The sequence below is a fragment of the Aulonocara stuartgranti genome, assembly GCF_965226115.1.
Source record: "Aulonocara stuartgranti genome assembly, chromosome: 18".
Taxonomy (NCBI): domain Eukaryota; kingdom Metazoa; phylum Chordata; class Actinopteri; order Cichliformes; family Cichlidae; genus Aulonocara; species Aulonocara stuartgranti.
Window position 1 is genome coordinate 23,951,947 of NC_138954.1, and position 22,548 is coordinate 23,974,494.

The following is a 22,548-nucleotide window of genomic DNA, read 5'->3' on the forward strand; positions in this document are numbered from 1 at the left end:
CATGTGTTTATTTTTGTTAGTTAACTGGTAACAGAACAAATTGCTCAGTGGAAAATTAGGACACTAAAACCAAAAGTGGATCACTTTTGTACTGCCTCTTGCTGCAGCAATGAGTTTTTTCCTTAGAAGCCAAGGATGTACTGTCCACTTTCACTGTCTGTCTCTTTAGCAGTAATTGGCTCTTTGTTTTTTGGCTAGCTGCACTCAAATAGGAAAATCCACCTGTTAGCTGTAATTTTTGGTTTAGTAAAGTGCTTTATGTGTGCACTGTGTGGAGGAAAGACTGTTTGAGTCAGGTGACTGACAAGCTGGAGTCAGGAAGTGATTTCCTCCTGTGGCCGGATTTACTGAGTGGTGCATTCATCTGATGCAATCAACACTAGTTTTTGCAATAAAACGTTTTCTCTTTTCCCAAGTACATCCAAGCAGTTTACAACACAACAGGTTACTAAGCACATCACAAACATAACTATTTTTCTTATCGAAGCACGATCAGGGATCCTGACATCCCTCAGCATGTTTGCAGCAAAAATAAAGAACGCAAAACCCCCCAATTTGGGTCTTATGGTATCCTTCACTTACATTTGTGCTTCGCGTTTCCTCACTTCTAATATGAAGGAATCAATTTAATGAGATGATGTAAGGTTAAACAAGGGTCTCCAAAAAGTGTGGCATCTCTGTCTCTAAAACCCTTTTGTTTGGTTTTTTTGTCGATCGCACACACTCACCTTATTTTTCCTGCAGACATGTTGATGGGATTCCCACAGCCAAAGAAACATAGTGCGAAAGTTGACAATACATCCTTGGTTTCTTAACATAAAACTCATTGTTACAGCCAAGGGCAGCACAAAAATGATGCCTTTAAACTCAGTTTTAGTTTTGGTGTCTTTATTTTCCCCATAGTTACTGGTTTTGTTAGCTAACGTAAACTAATGTAAGGTTATTGACTACAAGCAACCAACCAACCTAATGCTGTCATGCTCTGCACTGGTGCTAAAAATCTTTTAAAAACTTTAACTTTAAGCACCTTTAAGCTCAATTGTGTGAATTGGCTTTTATACATGAAGTGTTTCATGTCTACTTTAAGGCAGGTTTACAAGAGGTGTGTTCACATGTGTGTGTCATACTCTACCATCTTTTGGCAGTTGTAAATAAACGTTGAGTGCATCCGGTAGCACAGCAGCTGTCCAGCATTAAACTAAAGGATGACTGGAGAGCAAAGGAGTACACTACTGTTTTGCCTTTGATGTGGGCGTGTCCCAGTAGCTCTGAAGTTGTGTGAAAACTGTTGATTGTGGCCCACTTGTCAACATTTGACCAACGAATAGATCATCCAGGTCCAGTGACATGCTGTTGGGATTCACTGGGTGAAATCACCCTCGGCTTGGTGTTCAAATTGAAATGCACATGCAAATGGACAGAATTGTGGGACCATAAATAACTCTTTATGTCAAAATGATTGATTAACGAGTGACTTAGAGAACAGATTCACATACAGGCAGTATAGTGAGATGTATGAACTCAATGAAATGACTCATGGAATGACAAAAGTTAGTGTAGCTTATGTTTCCCCTTCACTGTGGCGTTGCTGATCTTGATAATATAATAATGTAATTGCAGAACAAATACTGAATATGAATGCTAATCACTCTTATTTTGAAAATTTTTTTTTCCCACATGCTCGTTTCAGTAACCGAACACGATAATTGTTGAATGCGTAATCACCTACCGCTCAGCCGACACAATGGGCTCTCATGTGTATATTTCAACTTTCACCACCTACATCCACCCTTAAGCATGACAGAACCACCTCCACCCCCCATGCCTGCCACCACTTTCTCATATTTTATCTCCTTTACCCTTCCTACTCCCCCTGCTCTTAACCTGCCACCTCATTCCTCTGCGTTGGTGGGTACTCTCCTCTTTCCCTCTCCATCCACTACTCTTCCGCTCTTTTGCTCCAGCTGCCTTGCCATGCATAATTAAATTTCCAGTGGAAATGCACCCTTCCTCCATTTTTCTCTTTTTCCTCTTCCTCCATTTCCCTCCATGTCTATCAGTCTTCCTTTCTTGTGCTCTTGTGAATAAGATGGGTAAGTCTTTGCTGAACATCTCAATTTTTCTTCCTCTATGTCTCTCCTCCTTCCTTCCCTTACCACCTGCTCTCTTTAGGCCTACACTGGGACCGAGTGCCAGGCCTGTCTTGTTAAGTGATAATGTTAAAATGCTAAATCACACCACCAGAGCCACCACCGCCTCCCTCCCCATCTCATTCTGTGAGGGGTCTCCGGTTTCACTTTGTGCTGTCATCCTATCCAGTCACACTCATCAATACTCAATGCAGGATCTCCATCAGCCTGTGTATTTCTCTTCCAACATTAGACAAGGTGATGTTTGGGGCCTGACCAGACCCTTGTTAATGTGCATGTTAATGAGCCTGAAGTATCAGACTTCCTTCTTTCTGTCAGTTTCATGTCTTTTTCATTCACTGAACAAGTAAAAAATATGTCGGGTCACATTTATTGTTTCCCCGGTTTCACTTCCACACTCTTCCTCCACAGTGAAACTTATTATAAATGTAGGAATCTCTTAGATTATATATTCATGCGGTATGACACCATGCTCTTGCTCAAAGGAAAAGGGCACAAATTTAAGACACAAACCGCGGGCTGTATTGAAAAATTATATGTCTTTAGCAGCTTTAACTTCAACAATGTTATGTTTGAAATACAACCAGTTAGGGGCGGAGGAAAGTGACAGTAACTACATAGTTTTTTAAAATACTGACTTAATTTGAGCTAGTACTGCATCAGTGATCACCTGCTTTTGCTCAAACCTGGATCTGTGTAAATCCTGTAGCTTCACTATTAAGACCAGGCTCGGCTTGTGCGCTCACACAGATGTGACTAACAGCTGCTGATTCCATTAAACATCCCTGAACTGATGATTTTATATTTCAATGCAATACAAAGGCAAATGTAGGAAATGTAACCAGATTCTGTTTTCTCTCAGTGCAATTACGAAGCACACTGATACTGGTTACTAATATATTCACTGCCAATTTATGTTGTATTCAAACTTGTAACTTAATCTTAAGCAATTCTACTAATAAGGGCAATCAATGGTATTTTTAATTTTATGCTACTAAAAAAAAAATAAGTGGGACATTTCTTGCATTTAAACAAAACTTTGATCAGCCTGGTGTAAGAGTCAGGTGCTTTGTATGCCCAGCCTCCACCCCAACCACCTCTGATTCTAGCAAAGCTTTTGAATGTGGCAAAATACTATCTAACGTTAGCTGTACTTCTAATAAAATCCAGACCCAAGACAATAGAGCCACTTTCTTCATGAGTCTCATCTCCAGCAGCAGGCACGTTTAAACTGTGACTTTTGCTATCAGGTCTCAAAACAATGGATAGTACTATTAGTACTATTACGCAAAGTACTCCGTCTTATCAGCTAATGTATTTTCCAGCAGCTACTATACCATTGGCCCACTGGTGGCCCTGTCACCAGCTTTAAGGCTTTACAGGATTTAAACTGGTAATGTACCTGGCTGCTTGCTCACCCATAGCTGACGTTAGGGTAGGATATCAGTGATTCATTACACATATGCAAAGTAACTCAAAAGTTTTTCACAAGTTTCTACAGACAGAGCAAAGTGGTCTTTTTGAATAGTTTTGGTACAGACCAAAAACAAAGCATCAGCTCATCATTCAGGGATGAAACTTTTCCTGGAGTTGAGGTAAGTATTCATGACTATAACATGTATCTAGTAGTGATGAGCATGCAGAGAGGCAGTTCCTGTGTCAGACATTTCCATCACACTAACTTGAGCCAAGCCTTGAATATAATCCAAGGCCATCTGTTGGGTAGATCCTTCGATATGCTAATTAGCTGGTGCCAATCTTTCCTATTTAACTGACGGCGTCTTTGAATGGGAGAGTTCTACTGTGTCACAGATGGATTTAAATATCAAGGTAGTTTATATCAGTAAAGATCAGTTTAGGTCTTACCTTTTGCACACGTGTAATGGCAATGAAGGAACGCACATGTAAAATTGCTGTAGTCATCATAATTTTTGGCATCACTTTACAAAAAAGAAAAAAAGAATCCCTAAGAGACTTTTACCACATTGTGATTCAGGCAGTTTGAGAAGGAATTAGACTCCTTCATGTGCTCTAGGATCTGTTTTCAGGGTTGAGGAAAACTAGCCTGTCATTGGGAGACTTTGGCCAATAACAGGTTTTTCCACCAAATCAAGTATGTAGGAAAGAAGTTGAAGAAGTAATAGTTTGACTCCCATGAGAACAAAAAAGTCAGCACTGACTCAGTTTGATCACATATATAGCAATTGTAAACACTAGCTATTTTTCTGATGGAGCGGTTAGAAGCACAAGGAGAGAGCTGCAGGAGAAGGGCAGGCTATTTTTAAGCTCTTGTGTTTTTTGTTATATTTTATTATTATTTTTTTATTGGCTACTAAAATACTGTGAAGTTCATTGACTCTTTTTCAGCTACAGTCGCGGGATGCTGAGCTGTTTACTCTGTACAGAGCAAATACGGTTGTTTGACATTCAGTTAAACAAAGCTGTTTTACACAGCAGATGACAGGGACTAACGTTGCAACTCAATTTTGGCTACAGGAGCCATCAGGTAAACATATACAAACCCAGATCCAAAAATGTGGGGTGCTGTGTAAAAACAGAAGAAAATCATTTGAAAATCTCAGAAACACATATTTTATTTACAATATAACACAGAAAATATATAAAAAGTTTAAACTGAGAAACATTTTACTTTTTCACGAAAATATTAGCTCATTTTAAATTTTAAAGGCAGCAACACGTCACCAAAAAGTTGTAATGGGGGCAACAAAAGGCTGGAAAATTATGTGGTGCTAAAAAGATGAGATTAATTGGCAACAGGTCAGAAATATGACCGGGTCACCTTATTGATGTTGCAAGTGTAATATTCACAATTTTCATCCCCACGTTTATCTTTCTGCTGCATGGGAAAGGTTGGGCATATATTGTGTTTATCAGTGCATTTTCAATGCAAATAAAGGTGTTGCTGTATGAGAAGCTTTTCTGACCTAGAGTCTTAAACAAAAATGCACCTTTTTTATTTTAGAGAAATGAAAAGAAACTAAGACCATAAAATATGTAGGTGAATAAATGGAGTAAACAGACCAAAACAAAACATCACCACAAGGATTTTCTTGTGCCAGGGTGTCTTGGGGAATAACTTGCTGATGTCACACTCTTGTTTTTTTAATTAGGCAAAAATATCACGAATAGTGCCTAGACTTCTACACGCCATGTTGGGGCTCAATTTTTCCATTTTTAAGCCTTAAACCTACCAGAGTATAATTAGTTATTGAAGAGGCATCAGAATTTAGATTGTTTTTCCAGTTTTCATGAGCCCACTGAGGTGTAAGGACCCCTAACCCCAAAGCTATCCTGATAATCACGATACAACATTATGAAAATTTTTTTTGTCATAGATAAAAATGATATAGACCTCAAAAGATTAAAAGAATCAGCAAGGGGCACACAAAATATCTAAATGAATTAAATGAGGGGAGGACTATAGCACAAACAGGTAGGAACAGAAAAAGAATGCAGACTTAGTCAAATAAAAAGCAAGTCAATAAAGTGATCTTTAAGAAGTGATTTAAAAGACCCTGCAGAGTTGGCGAGCCGAGTTGCTCGGGCAGAGTTCCAAAGCTGAGGGCTGAAAAGGTCCAGTCACCTTGGAAAACAAACCAATGGTTATAACATTTGGAAGCAACCAGAGGTTTTAAGAAACTAACGTGGATTACAAAGAACAAACATCAAAAAAAGAATCTGATTCAGAGACACAAGACTTCTAGCAAAATGGTAAAATCTGTTTTAAAACTCAAGGGGAACCGTGTAAAAATGCAGAGTCATCTGTGTGTGTGTGTGTGTGTGTGTGTGTGTGTGTGTGTGTGTGTGTGTGTGTGTGTTTCACAACAACACATGATCTTGAGCTGCCTATTGCAGCAAGAAATAACGAAAAGACCCTTACAACATTTTGCAGCTGTTTAAATGTCTGATTTAGTCAAAGCAATATATATTAAAATATAAAACTACATATACTTCTCATTTATCCTCAAGTCTTCTGCAGAATGTCTATTCAGCTGAAATCAGGGCAGGTTTAATTCACAGCTCCAACAGAACAGTTAGAGCACACAAGACACCAATTGTACATGACGATTCATGCATAGATAGAAGCCCAGCCAATACCGTAAACAACAAAGTTCTTGCATTACAACATGTCAAGATTCAGCTACATAACATACGTCCCACTTTGCTGTGTACTAAGCATGCCAGTCATGCGCAGTGAACTGTCCTTTAATGTGTTTGCATCAATTATATGAGTCCAATTCTTTCTGATCCTTGTGGAAATTAAAGCAAAGATGTCAACAAATCAAAATGTAACCTCGCCGTGTTTAATAAATCATACCGTCTCTGTGAATTCTGTTTCAATCCATGTTTTCTCTCAGTTTAACCACTCTGCTTATTCAAATCTCCAGCAAGAGCTTTAGTCAGTGTCTAAAAAAAGGACTGACTTGACGTAATGGGAACATTGTCAAAACAACCCCAATCCTTAACTCATCTCATGAAGTCCCATTCAGTCATTTTTGGACTTTGGATAGAGGATTTTCACAATCATGTGATCATTTCTTTTTCTTTTTTTAAATTGTGTATGCAATAATAATTTAGAATTATTTATTTTTTAAATAAACTGTGTTTCTGTAAAAATAATTGTGGCTAGAACATTTTACCTTTTACTTGTGCTGTGACTGGCTACCATTTGTTTACATTTGCGGCACCAGTAAAGAGGTCCCCTGTGATAATCGTTATGTGCTGAGTAATGTCACAAACAGTTATTAATACTTATATGTGGATCTGCATGTGGGGTTGGTAATCCAAAACCATGCATATGTATGCAAAATCTCTGACTCACTGCTTTTCCCCTTCCTTGTCATTCTCACACATACACTAACTTAAAAAACTTAAGCCATGAGGGGCTCCTCTTACAGCTACGGCTTTGGAATATAGTCCGTTGCAGTTTATGATGAAGAGGCCTGCTGCTAAATCCAGTTGGAGGTTTGCAGAGATAGATGGAGATGAATACCTCTTTCCATCATCCCTCTCGCTTTCTCTCTGCTGACACGTGCTCACTCGCACATGGACACACTTCCTCTAGCTCTCCGAGTTACATGAAATCCACCCACAATTATACAGCACGCAACTGCAAGGGAATCTTTCAGCAGCCGGGGTTTGGTCTCAGTGGGCAGCGCTTCACTGCTGAGTGCGCAGCCTCTCTTGCCTTGGTGGGGGGAGGCCTCCTCTGTCGAGGTATTATCTGCTCCCATCTAAAATTCATCAGCTACTGGGAGATTCGTGACGACAAGTCAATTTGATCGGCTAACAATGCACCGTGGTGGTCGGTGTTCTGTGCACAGGCAGGTATGTGAGTCTGCGTTAAAGAAGGCATAAACAACACAACACATGGGTAGGCATGTGCAAGGAGGCAGAGGGGTGCCACCTGCATCAATACAGAGTATCTAGTGGTTATTTCTAATCAAATGATTGATTAATATGATTAATAAACACAATAAACACAAGAAAATAATATTTAAGTACTTAAAGTAATATTTAAGTATTTAAGTATATTTAAGTCTAAATGTAAAATTATTCATTTAAAACATAAATATGAACACATTTGTGTTAATTGCAAGCGTTTTGCACATAAAAGAAATCACAGTGTGTGGGTGTGTGTGGGTTTGGGAGAGCCTGAGATGTGATGATGGGTCATGTAGCAGCAGCACACGTGCACAGTGTGTGTTTCAAGCATGCATATGGGTCTCATGTGTTCTCATATATAGTGCACACATGACAATTCCCACAGAAGGCCTTTACTTTAATCACTTGACTATTTCTAAGTAGCACAAACTCAGTCCCAGCACAGAGGGCGAGGTGATGTGTTGAATGTTCTCTCATAATATTAGATGATAGCAAAAGCATTTTACCACATGCACACTCTACAAGAGACTGGCCTGCCATCGGGTCAAGGGCACTTGGGCTCGATGTCTGCAAGAACACTTAGACGTGTGCTAGAGGCTGGAGATCAAACCAGCAACCATGCAATAGCAAAGATAACAACCCACTCTACCACATGAGCACTGGCTCCCCAATTAGACATAGTAATTCACTAAAGAAGTTACCAATCAGGGCTTTCCCTGAATCAAAATTGAGACAATCCAATCAGATTCAGCAGTTAAATACAGCTACTTGGATACGTCTCTTTGGTTGAATATAAGTTTACCAGAATATTCGGCAAGGCAGCCTAATATTGGTTGGTATCAGCAGGATCACTCAACCTCAGATTTTAGCTTCTGTCATCAGTCAACCATAAACTTAGTGCATGTTATTGGATAAACAAATACTCAACACTCATGAATTTTAGCTGAAACCGGGCTATCAGACTGAAGATTTAACCACAAATACATGCGTCTATCATGTGCTAAAAATGTAAGATTAGCCTTACTATTAATTTATTTGAACCTCTGTGTGAATAGATGACTGCACACCTGCGCTCACTTTTCTTAGTCTATGCAGATTTGTATATATATGTATATAAAGTGTACAGCAGCAAAAGGTATGACAGAGATTCTCAGTGATTCCTTCGGTTTATCTCAGCACATGCACACAACACATTCACACCCCAGCGCCTGATGTCCTCTCTCTCCTCTTCCCCTTTTCCCTCTCTTTCTTTTTGGCATCCATCACTGTCTGTGGCAATGGACTGCGAAACAAATTTCTATCACGATACATTACAGGTTAAGAAAGGGAGCTGGGAATGTGTTATATATGCCGGGTTCGATTTTTATGTAGGGTCTACAGGCTCGTCCATCATTGCTCTGCTAGGCACCCTTGTGCACTGGGCCCCTGACGAGATGTTGTCTTGGCACCGCTATCAATCATCCTACACTTGCCTCGTGCCCGATGCGAAGGAGGGGGCATGTGTTGTAGCTGCAGGACTTCCTCCCTCCTTCTGACAATGCATTCCCTTCCTCCGCCCCTCACAATTGTTCCTCGTTTGAATTGTGCGTTCAAAGCATGTGCTTTGTATATAGGGCTTTCGTCCCTGCGTGACCTCTGTGGGTCTTCCCTTTTTGGCAGAGTCCTATGATTTTAATGACAGGAGATGATTAGCTACTAATTGCGCCAGCCATGTGTGAAACACGGTTAGCCTGGATCCACCTGGCGCCACTCAATGATACCTGGGTCAGTGCTATTAAAATAATATGAGGTCATGCCTTCATATGAAATGTAGCCTATATAAACCCTAATATAGCTTAGGGAGGAAGCATCATTATCAAGTGATAACAGAAGATTGCATTCCACAGCATTTAAGGTGAAAGTGTCTGGATGCAGTGCTGTGCTATCTGTGGCTTCATAGCCTGGTATAATTTCAGTCCACAAAGACTAGGTTGCATTAAAGTTTAACCTTAGTTGCTCTGATGTCTTAATATATTTTCATTTACCCTTTCTTCATCTTTGTACTTGACATGTGGGTTACACAGACACAGGATACTGAATCAGGCTACTGCTAGACTAATCCTTTTTCTCCCAAAGTCAGGCGGATTACGATTTAAGAAGTACTCCTTCGTCCTTCACACTCCACGGTGAAAGTCACCAAGCTATCAGAGAGCACGGGGGGTAGGCACAGGGAGTAGGGACTGCTGGGTGGGAGTAAAGGTGGAGGAGGAAGGGGGGTAGGAGGGAAATGGGGAGAGGGCTTAATTAGGCCAGATCACCGATGCTCTACACCATTGCCACCGCCATTCCCACCGCCATTCCCATCCCCGGTCCCTACTCTATTCCCCTAGATCCCATCCACTTAATGTTCTGTGAAATCATATTCCACTCCCAGGAGAAGAAAGAGAAATCAGAACAATAAAGTGACACATTTTAAAGAGAGGCAGCACCACGGGGAAATAGACTGTTAGTGACACATGGAAGATGTGGCCTGATGGATAGCAACCACATCTGTCTGGCCCATTAAGAACAAACAGCATCAGATCCAAAACACAGCAGTCTGGAAGAAGCTCCAGCACCATCCAAAAACAAGGATTCGCTACTGTTTTACGTCCAGTCGAAGTAAGTATTTTGCTGTGTGCAGCACGCCCTCATTAAAGCCAAGGCATTAAATCAAACACCTGCTGACTCTGTCTTACCATTTAACAAATTGCTGTAAAACTAAAATAAATTTTCTTCAGTTACGTGGCATTATTTGTAAAAATCATCTGGATATAATTGATGCTCTGGATGTACACAGCTTTTTTCTTTGTGCACAAACTGACAGGAATGTAAACATTTTAATTTAAATCTATATTTGGAAAAGCTGTGACGACTCTTTCAGCTCAAATTTGGTGTTTAGAGTTTGATAGACGTGCATGCGTTATGTAGTTTCCTGTGTTTGTGCACCTGAGAATAGACACCTGTGGTGATTAATCACATCAACACAGCAGCATTCCTGTAACCATCCATCGCAACGAGCAGGGGAATATAGACAAAACTGATACCTTGTCATAATTTTAAGAAAGATGTGAAACTGAATTCTGGGTGCAGGTGTGAGGTTTTGTAGCTCCATGTTACATATTAAAGTAATGAACTGTTTAATGGAAATAACATTAGGAACACTAAGTAGTATCTTTATACATATGGCACACTGAGCCAAAGACGTTTTACAGTAAGAAACTGTTGCTATTAATTACACTAGATAGACTGTAAAATAGCATTTTAATGCAGACTTGGTCTTTTACTGTAATCTGACTTTAAAAGTAAGCAGAGGGCAGAAACTACACGGCAGTGATGTTGACCAGATAGAGGTTAATGGCAGAAAACTAAAACTTATGACATTTCTTTTGCCAGATGTTGTCTGTTTTTTAACAGTCGTCACTTCTATTAAAAGCAGCATCATAACTTACGTAACAGTTATAAATATCTGCTTTACTAGCTGTCACGACTACGTTTTGATGGGTTGTTTTCTCCACGGTGATTTGATTGAGCTACAACGCTTGCAAATTTAGTTTCAAATCACTAACTGAAATCCTCCAAAATGCCCCTTTATCAAAATGGATATTTTTCTTTTTATAAGCAGCAAAAATCAATGAATAAATTTAGTTTCACAAAAGCTAGATGTGGCTGTCTCACCAGTTTAGCAATTGCGTGCAAAAATACTCTGTAGCCTCAAGGAATCGGTGAAAAAATACAGCTGAAGGTCCCTTGAAGGTTAAAAACAATGCTGTTAATGGCTGATATTTCACCATGCATAAAGACCATGAACATGAGGTCAGTTTCAAACTGCACCCTGAACAGCAAATTCAAGGTGCACGGTTAAACTCTCAGATGAATGGACCTTGTCACGTAATAAACCTAAGCTGCTTTAATTCCTTAATTAGGACTGTGTCTGTGTCATTGTTCTGCATTTCCCTCAGCTCCATTTTAAATTAGCCACAGTTACTCAAATATACACATACAGAGCTGTTAAGCTGTAAATTCACAAATTAAAGGTTAGATCGTGACCAACAAAGTAGGCCTAATGTTGTTTTTGGGTGTGGCAGCAGCTTCGTCTTTTTTCCTGAAGCCGAGGGGAGGCAACGAGGCGTTGAAGCAGACAGGCCGCCTGGCATGCAGCAGGCAGTGAGCAGCGAAGACGTCCAGCAAAATGGAGGTATTCAAATAGACAGAGGCACCTAGCGTCAACATGCAGACAGACGTGAGAGGGAGGGAGTCTGTCAGAGAGGAAACGGAGAAAAGCTGGACCACGGAGATACACGTGGAATACAAATAATACACAGAATGGACAAACAGCTGGCCAGACAGTGACAGACAGACGCATGGAGACTGACGGATAAGAAGACATTCAGGCAGGCTGGGTGGCAGAAATCCAGACATCCATGCAGAATAGATGGAGGGCAGACAGTGCAACAGGCAGCAAGCACAGGCCTGCAACCACTCCATGCCTTGGGGACAACTTTGGTAGTGAAGAGATGCTATATCTAAAGTGGCTTTACTCTCTTCCTAGGAAGGGGGGGCAGCTTTTTCCAGCATCCAGATAGCATCAGGACTTTTTCATTTCGACACAAGGCAGAATTATCATCCAGAACATCTGAATGTACCCCATCCACTCCTCTCTCTGTATCGCTCCTCTCCAATCATTCCTAATGCACTCTATCTGTCTCGCTCCCCTGTCCCTCCACCGTCCTCCCCCTCAATCAGGCAACCCTGTTTTCATTCCTCACTACCTCCATTGTTCTCTCTCTTTGTCTTTTTGCTTTATATAATTCATTTTATTGTTCACTGCATGCATTCGTCCTCTTTGCTTCCCAGTTTAGGTGGATGCGTTCAACCTTAAATGCACTTTTCTCATAAATGTTTGTCCAGTTTCTCCTTTGTAGAAACTCCATCGATTCCTTTTACACTAAGTTCACCAGCCCACATCTATTCAGGTGGTTCCACAGCACGCAAAAGATGCAAAAAAATGGCATAAAAATAGGGAAAGAAAACTGAAAATTGTCATTAATGCATCATACTTGAATTCTACCTCACATGCCAAAAAACTTGCCTGCAGCTTATTGTTCTGCCATATAAAAGCAATATTAGTGACTATTTACTGAGTATTGTTTTTGAAGGCCATTTTGGAAATAATAACATTAAATAAAAGAAGAGCTTTACTGTATTTAAAAAGCTGTTTTGCCCAAGAGTCTACTTGATTTACTCTTTCTTCCTTGACGCATTCCTACCCCGGTGAAGGTGCCTGCTTTTGTTTCTGTCAGTATTTGCACGCCTGCGATGAAGCTGGCAGGCTGAGCAGGAGTCCTCTCTGTGACGTTTGCATGTTTTTTTTAATCCCCCCTTCATTGCAGTATGGCATGTATGGATCTCCCCACCGTGTGACCTACGGGTGACGGGGAAGCCTGCCAACAACGTGCCCGGAAACACCGCGACGCCAACACAGCGCAGCGCGAGCTAAAAATAGTCCTCTGGTGATAAATAATAAAACCTCTCTCCATATGCCAAGCGTCCCTCTCCTCTCCTCGTGATTTCAGTCTGTGCGGCTAATTGTATGACTTAATTTGCTGGGTTCGTGCTGTATAGAAACACAAGAGCTGAGGCTATTAATGGTGTGTATTAATGCCCCCCCCCCCCTTTTTTTTTGTTACTGAAGGAAAATTGCACATAATTTTCCCGTCAAAGCCAAATGCTGAGTTCAGCTGCAATTACAGGAGTGAAATAAATCGAAGAATTAAATAGAAATCTTTAGTGGTGTGACCAAGTTTAAATGTTGGGATAAAACACAATCAGATGCAAAGGTTTGCTCAGTTTAAATTCCCCTTTTTAAAGCAGAACACCTGCCTCTGATACAACATCACACAGCTGAGACTTTAATCTCATCCAGTAATTTTAGATTGAATTAAAATGACAATAATGTGATTAAGTATTAAAGTATTTATTTCTGTATATTTTTTAAATATTGCATTTATTACCGTGCACTGTAGCTGATCATTCTCACATCACTCTCATGTAATGTCATGCACCTCTGCGCGGTTTCTCTTCCTCCATCTTTCTCAAAGACCTAATTTAAGGCTGGTGTTTGAAAAAAAAAAAAAAGCAAAACTAAAATATAAATGAAAAATAATTACAATCAAAGAGAAATCTCTCTCTCTCTGTGTGTGTCCGTGTGTGTGTGTTTGGGGGGGGGGGGGGGGGGGGGGGGGGGGACACGGCGCTCCCTTTTCTGTTTTTTCCTGGCTGTCTGGTCACGATTCAGAGCCCTCACAGCGTGGAGCTTTGTGTGTGGATGCTGCTGCAGTTGAAGTCCGCATGGGAACCCCCCCTCCCCCCCCTCCATGCAAATACCCCCCTCTCACCTCTTTCTCCTCTCTTCTCCTTCTTCCATCTCTCCCTCTTTCTCATCCACCCGCTGCTCCTCTTCCTCTTCCCGCTGCCTCTTCTCTCCCTCTCGCTCTCTCTCCTCCCACGCACGGCTCTCCACGACCGAGAGGCTAAAAATAGCACCAGGAATCCCCGCATCAATTCAGAAGAAGGAGGAGGAGGAGGAGGTGTGGGGCGGGTGGGGGAGTCAGCTCACACAAGGTCACCCCCCTCCCCCCCCCACACACACATCAGTCCCCATCCAGCACATTTCATGATTTGCCCCGGCTCACATCTCTGTTTTTATCCACGAGACCCACACCGTGTCAGATTTTATTTCATCGCCTTGAATTGATAAAAAAAAAAGTCCAAATGGTATCGATCCCTCTCTAAATCCTATTAAAACGTCCCTCCTTATAATTAATTTCGTGACTCGGAGAATGGGAATGAGCTTTCACTGAGCACTCAAGGCAAAAAAAAAAAAAGTAAAATAAATCAGTTTTTTTTTTCTTCAAAAAAAAAGAAGAAGAGGGGGACACTTTCCGTAGCAGAAGCCGCGTTTTGTGAGCGCACAAACAGTTGGAAGAGGGGAAAATACCAAGGCGCAAAGAAACGAGAGCAGCCAGCAGCTGTAACAATAAGCTGCTTGCAAAATTTCACAACGTGTTTCCTCCGTTTCCATTCCATGCTACACGCGACAGGAGACGGCAATGACTGGGGGAGCCCCTATTCTTAGCAGGAGACTATTGATTTTCTTTCTGTCATTTATAATCATCGTTGATGTGTCTTCCAAGGAGAGCTCCTGTGCAATCTCTATCAAATAAAAGGTACGTCCTCCCCTTCTTTCCTGGTATTCCTTATTTCTTTGCCTTCCTGCTCATTCTCTTTCCCATCAGCATCAGTTCAAAAGGACGGGGTTTGAAAAGATTGCAGGATGAAATTCCAATTGCAGGGTCTCCCTTTATTTGCATTTTCACACCTTGCAGCAGTAGTGCATGACACCCCCCCCCCCCCCCCCCCCCCTTTCTTTTTTTTATTTGCAGAGCTGAAGCTTTCTATCTGCCACACACCTATACTGAGTAACTAGGAATGGACAGTTTCTTTCTCACTGGTGTGCAGAGTGGGATTTAACGGTATATCCTCTTGCATTAGATAATGCAATGCTGCACGTGTGCGCTATTATTTACAATTTTCTGTCCTTACATTAGGTGGCATTAAGTGTGTGTTCTAAAGGTAGGTTTCATAAGATGAGCCTTTCACAGAGTAGTGCACAGTCCATCTCCTCCTGCTGTGGATAATATGGAGTGGTGGTGGGGGGGTCAGTTGGTCATCTCCTTTGTGTTTGTTGCGGCTCTGATGATGAGACAGGGACCAAGTCTTTGAACCTTTGCATTAGTGATGAGCTTTCGCCTCTCTATCTCTCATCACCATATTTTACAACTGGACAAAGTGAGCCTCTCTAGTCAGACGCTGGTCCCATCCGCCCACACTGTGGTGCACCAGTGTGCACATCTGTTCACAAGAACACACTGATGCACAAACACACGTCCAGTCGCACATGTTTGGAACGTGTGCGCGCACACACACAATTAAATATCATGCCTTAACTAGCTTTACACCTATGCAGGAGCACACACACACACACACACACACACACACACACACACACACACACACACACACACACACACACACACACACACACACACACACCGGGCTGCATTATAAATGGACCTTGCCCTGTGTTTTTCTATCTTTCTCTTTGTTCTCTTTCACTTCCCCTCATCGTCAACTGCTCTATTTAGTGCGGTGGCAATGCTGTGCTCTGTGAAAAGAGGGTGATGGCCCAGTGCTCCTGCAAAGGCCAGACCAGAAAATGCGGGGCAGGTGTTTGGTTTTTGTGAGCCGAGAAGACGTCACGCGGACCCGGCGTCAGGCAAAGTCCAGTGACACTTCTGTCATTACTGCATTAACACGGCCACACCTTGATCAGATGTAAAAGTTGTATGACGTACAGCACTTTAAAGCAAATGTGATAACGTCTCAGGCGGAGATAAACAAGCTAAAGGGCAGTAGGTGTCACATTCATGCGAGGATTTTGCTGTGTCTAGTTGTCATCTTACTAAAATAAAAAGGTTTTTTGCTACTCATAATGTCAACATTACACACTATAGCAAATATAATACTACACTAAATCAATAGAAACGGTTATATCAACGTGTTACTCACTGAACGTATATGTGTGTGTGTTTTGTTTTGTTTGTTTTTTTGTGGCTCAAGGGGACTAATTGGCTTCTGGGTTATATTCTGGAGGTGGATGAGAACCCTCATTCTTCTGTCTCTCCACCCTGGATGTGGTATTCCTTTATTCAGTTCCTTAAATGGGATCCCATCTCATCTCGGATGGTACCTGGCATGTCTGTTCATTCCAGCTGCTGCCTGCATGGGCCACTCCATCATTCCTTGTGCCTTGGCCCTTTCCGTGGCAGTAATAGAAAACACTTCATCACAGTTGTCCGCCTTGCAGGACTCTCCGCTCATTTATGGGACAGTGGGATGCAAACATGTCAGCTGATATTTAACAATGACTCTTCCGGTACCTGCCTCCTCCTGAATGATAGCAAAGCTGCTTAGTCATTTGAGTGGTGGAGCAAATCTGACTAATGATCTTAGTTAAATTCCACCATTGGGCACGGGGCCCTTCCACCGCCACTGCCGCGGCTGGCAGCCTGTATCTCCCAGACGCGCTGTGTCGAGCCTGCCCCTTGGTATCATCTCACACTAACTGCACCACGAGCGTGTTAATGCTGCAGCTGAACTGAGTCACGACTCTTTCTTTTTTTTAATCTCTGGGATCGCAGGTAGTTCATCATGTGTGGAGCATATCAGCATTAGCACAGGCAAGCTGCACTGGTCCCGCAGAATATGTGTCACATTATTCACTGGTCACTGTATAAAGGCCTACTTTTGCTTCCACTGCACCAAAGTCTGGCTTTGAGGCATTGTCCCAGTAAGTAGTTTTAGAGTGAGATGACAGCCATAGAAATAACATGCAGTGAATATCAAGATGGCTCCCATACACTCAGCCATTATAATGGAAAAAAGTAACAATGTGGAGAAGTTGATGTGGAAAGAAGTGATTTGGAAACCTTTGTTTAACTTAATGACATTGTTTACATATGATATTTACTATAAGCTTTGTCTTTATAACAGCCTTCCGATGTGCTTGTGCAGTGATAAAGTCATTTACGACTGCTATTTGAAATATAAAAGGAAAAAAAGGGTTTTCTCACTAAGCCATACCCTAAAAGCAATGAATTAAAGTGTAACTTTATTTTAGATCTTTGGTGGAGACCTTTACTTTTATATTTCGTGCACTCGTTTTACTTCAAAGTTGGTGTTCTCTTAAATTGCCTAATCTGTGTTGATAGAGAGGTGTGCGTGTGTGTGTTTCCCTAATTGTCACAGTAACATGAAAATTCTGCAGTGCAATTTTTGTTTTTACTGTTGGCGACTTTGATGAGTTTTTGGTCATTTAGGATGCAGAATCACTTTTTATTCTCAAAATTACACCACTGACGAAGCTTGCTGCAATATTATTGATTTGCAATTACTTGAGTGACTAATTTGGATTTCAATTGGTGGTAAGGCCTCTGTGCAGAACAAGAGAGCAATGACAAGAATCAGACTACACTGTTAAATAACAACTAATCCACATTTTTCCCAGATTTATGACAATCTGTCAGAATTTCACGAGTGGCAAAAGGTTGCAAGAAAAATTATTCAATGCATGTAAGGTATAAGAGGAAGATAAATAAAGTCTCATTGTTACAGTATTGCCATCCACTGTAAGGTGTGCACGCTGAAATGAGATTTTGGCTTCTTTCTCTTTGTTCAAGACTAAAAAAAACAAAACAAAAAAAAAAAACAATCAGGCCTCATCTTATCTTTTAAAGACCTCATAGTATCACCCTGATTGGGTCCTCTACCACAGCGTGTCTCTTGCATGGTCTTCCTCGTCTCACCTCCAACCAGGTGTGGCAGATGGCTGCTCCTCCCTGAGGCTACGTCCACACTAATGCGTTTTCGTTTGAAAACGCATCGTTTTCTCTCCGTTTTGGCCTCTATGAAATGTCCATAACTCTGGACAGTTTAAAATCTCCTCCATTTCAGCCCTGATTTCACAGCGTGCAGAATGTGTAGTCTGTATCATATATTTTTGCTCATTATCTGCTACACGGTTTTGTTTTGGTGCTAAGACACAACAGTGGTGACACCTGATCATTAAGGCACACCGCACTAATTTTAAATAATGTAATTATATTCATGATAACTGATGAAAGTTTAGGTAAGTCTCAAAACATTTTTTTTTATGAAGGTCTAACATTAAAGTTAAATTAGCCTAATAGAAATAAGTTAACATTCATCAGATTAAATCAGCTTTATGAGATGTGAATTGGTCTAACATCCGTTTTCTATTACTGTTTTTAATATTATGGAACACAAAAGTTAAACGGGCCACATACAGCACGTCTGGTGCTGCTGTGAATATTCTGGATGATTTAGTAATGCATGAAAGCTTTTGTGAGAGTGCACACAGGTATCCATTGCCATCAACCTACACCCATTTATCTAAAGTTAAGGAAGCATTGTCATTGTACTGTTTTAATATGCTATCTCATTACCCTAAAATGTACCTCAAAATGCCTCGTTTACCTCTTTGTACACCAGTTGAGAACCACTAGTCCAACACAGGCCTACTTCTTTCTTCTTCTCTGGTTCTCTGAACCACTGGTCCAACATACAGTTAAGCTTAATGCTATTTGATGTTAGTATTGCTAAGCTTTATATAGCAAACCTTAGCCTAAACTGCTCTTAGCTAAACTATTCGTAACCTGTTAGTTGTACCTTTATTTTGAAAGAACTCCATTAACAGCTGACTTCCTTCAGTGTGATTTCTCTCCTTTTTTCTTTGCTTTTTTTTTTCAATAGGGTGCACATCAAGTGTCCTCACTCAGACCATACCTCCACATTTACGCTGGTATAGGAGCGAAGAATTTTTGTTTTTTTCAAGGCTTTTTCCATAAAATCTTTTCAAACAGTTGCTGCATCTCCCTCTGTTTATGACAGTTTATGACAGAGGATGTGATGTCCATTTGTCTTCAGCTTTGTTGTACAAACCATTTTGGTGTGCATAATCAGCCCCTCGTAGATGTATTTTATGCTAAAGCAGTTAAAACCACCTTTAGGTTAGTTCACGTTACAGTAAACGTCACCAGGAGCAGAGTGCTGTTTTGCAGTGATGACACAAGTACACATATACACACACAAACACCAAACACAGACACACAAGCTGAAAACAATACCTGCTATAGTGTCGCAGCTGGTAACAAGGAGCTGGACTCTGGTTTGAAACCCCACATGTGCTCAATTAAAGTGTCTCTGAGCAAGTCGTGCCAAACACTTCAGTCAAAGTCACATCAGTTTACCTAATACTGTAAATGTAAAGCTTGTCACATTAATATTAAATAAATGCTATTGGATATATTACACCAAACATAGTGAGATGCAAAGAACATTAGAAACAGGTCTTTCAGTGTGGATGTTTTCTGTGTTTTGCTAATGGCTAATCTCTGTACCTGTGTATAATCATTTTTTGGTTTATGTCACAGTACAGCGCATTTTTTGTTTTCCTCTTCTTTTCAATTGAACTCTTTTGATCTGTTCTGTGTTGGTGCACCTGCTCTTTTAGATATCTCTCTCTCTCTCTCTCTCTCTCTCTGTCCAGTTTCTCTCACAGATGCACACACTATCAGTTTCTTCCTCTCTCTCACGCACACACAAATTCTTACACCCTGGTTGGTTTTCTCTTTCTCTGTAATTACAGTTTCTTATCTACTTCCTGTGTTACATGCTGCAGCCACTGGCCTCTTCCATGTTTCCTCCTCTACCATTTTAGTGTCACAGTGTCTCCCTACAGCACCCGACAGAGACGAGGACACACAATATGCTGTTTTGCAGGTCTGGACCAGGAGGAAGGGAGAAAAAAAAGGAAAACTGAGATATAAAGTGTGGGTTTTGGCATGTGTGGCTGGTTGGTGGATGGGTGTTTGTGTGTGTCCAGCAGTTGTAAAGTTTGGTTTAATTATTCACGTGGAAGCAGTAACATTGCTTCCCAAACTAGCAAATGAAACTCCATCTTGCTTAGGAACTCACACAGGTCACAGCGACCAATTACTTAATGAAAATGCTCAGGTTTCTAATGCAGCCTGGGCCAGAGCTCTACTCCAAATTCCTGCAGTACATAGACATAGCTATAAAACAGAGTGTACCACAGCTTTCTTCCAGTTGTTAGGCAAAGTGTGCCACCTCTGCAGTCTTCGGACCCATCAAACCTTCAAATGGCTGAGCCAGCTTTAAGGGAAGGATTATTACTTATTAAGAATGGTTAATGTATGATGTAAAAGTTGGCTGCGTCTTCATCTCCATCCTCTATCCTCTCCTGTCTCTTTGGCTCAGTCTCCGCTTCTCTCTCTTGGCTAAAATGCTGTGTTTGAGTTGTTTGTGCCTACACTTTTACATACTAGCCATCAGACCATGAAACTACAAAAGCATGCAGAAGTCTTTTTCAATACAACAGTCACATGTCCACACAGTGAAAAGGTTCACTCACCCTCTTTGCATACTGACTGTGAAGTGGACAAAGCCCACAGGCCTGATTCAATTCAACAATTCCCTGTGAAGACCATTTTCAATGTACACATACATTCACTGGTCACTTTATTAGGTACACCTTGCTAGTGTACCTAATAAATGCATTAAGACTTGTCTATATTCTCCATGACATAGATTCAATAAGATGCTGGAAGCATCCTCATTTTGCTCCACAGATTGGCATCACACAGTTGCTGCAGATTTGTCAGCTGCACATCCAAGATTAAAATTTCCTGTTCCACCACATCCCAAATGTGCTCTGTTGGATTGAGATCTAGTGACTGTGGAGGCCATTTGAATACAGTGAACTCAATGTCATGTTCAAGAAACCAATTTAAAATTATCTGAGCTTTGTGACATGGAGATTTATCCTGCTGGAAGCAGCCATCAGAGGAGATGTGGTCAGAAGGGATTGATATATTCAGTAACAATACTCAGGTAGGTTGTGGTGTTTAAATGATGTTGACTTGGTACTAAGGAGCCCAATGTTCCAAGAAAATATCCCTCACACCATTTCACCATCACTGCCAGCCTGAACCATTAGGACAGGGCGGATCCAGGCTTTCAATTTGATTAATCCAAATTCCGACCCTGCCATCCAAACTGTACAGGACAAACTGAGGCTGGCAACAGTGTTTTCAGTCTTTTGTTATGCAATTTCAGCAAGCCCTTATGAACTGTAGCCTCAGTTCCTGATTCTAAGCATCTCATTAGATGTGGTCTTCAGGTGTTGTAGCTGATCTGCTTGGAGGTTCAATGTGTTATTCAGAGATACTCTTCTGGATAATTTCGATTGTCTGCTCTCAACAAGTCATTTCACCCAGAGAACTGCTGCTCATTGCAGTCTGTTTTTTTATTTTTTATTTTTTTTAGCATTGGCTGTAAACCCTAGAGATGTTTGTGTGGGGAAATCCCACACAGATCAGCACTTCAGAGTCACTTACATCACTTTTCTCTTCCATTCTGATGCTCGCTTTAAATTTCAGCAGGTCGTCTACATGCCTAAATGTTACTGCTATGTGATTGGCTTGTTAGATATTCATGTTAACAAGCACTTGAATGGGTGTCCACAACAAATTGGCTGGTAAATTTATACAGTACTATACAGTAGAACACCCTTTAACTCTTCAGGGGAGTATTTTTAATAGACAGACTTAAAAAATCTATGAGAACTTTTTTTTTTTTAGCAAGTTTTCTATTATTGGATGAATAATTCTCAAAGCTGCCAAAAAAGTTGCTGCTGCCTCTACAAAGAAAATAGGGGTCACAGAGGGGCATAACAAGCAAAAGAGAAAAGAAAGAAAGGAAAACATCCCTCCACCCTTGTAGAATCCCAGATTTACAACACAAATCAGTTGAACAGACACAACTCTAAAGCAATCTGTTTACCTGGGACAATAGGAAACAAATTTAATAGACAGATTTCCACACAGCATATAGGATCAAAGTCCTGTAAAAGGCATATCTTACTCCTAGAACAGTTTCAGTCTTTGATCTATTATTTCTTATCACTATTCTGCACCAAGACTTCTAATGTCTGACCATCAAATGTCGAGAAGTTTCACAATCAGGGGTTCAAGACAAACAGTGATTCTGCTTTTAAAAGCACAACACCTGTGCAAGTGGCCTTCATTAAAGCACGTTGGCCCGATGGGTTTGTTTTCTCTGAAATCATTTATTTCTACTGATTAATCCCCAATGCATTCCCATGCTGCAATTTATTGCGACTCTATTTTTATGTGCTTCTCTGAAGGAGAAGCTTTAAACGTGCTGCAGAAGAAAATCCATGTACTTACTTAATAGACCTCAGTTCTATAATAAATTCCAACCAAAGCAACAAAATGTAATGGTCCTACTA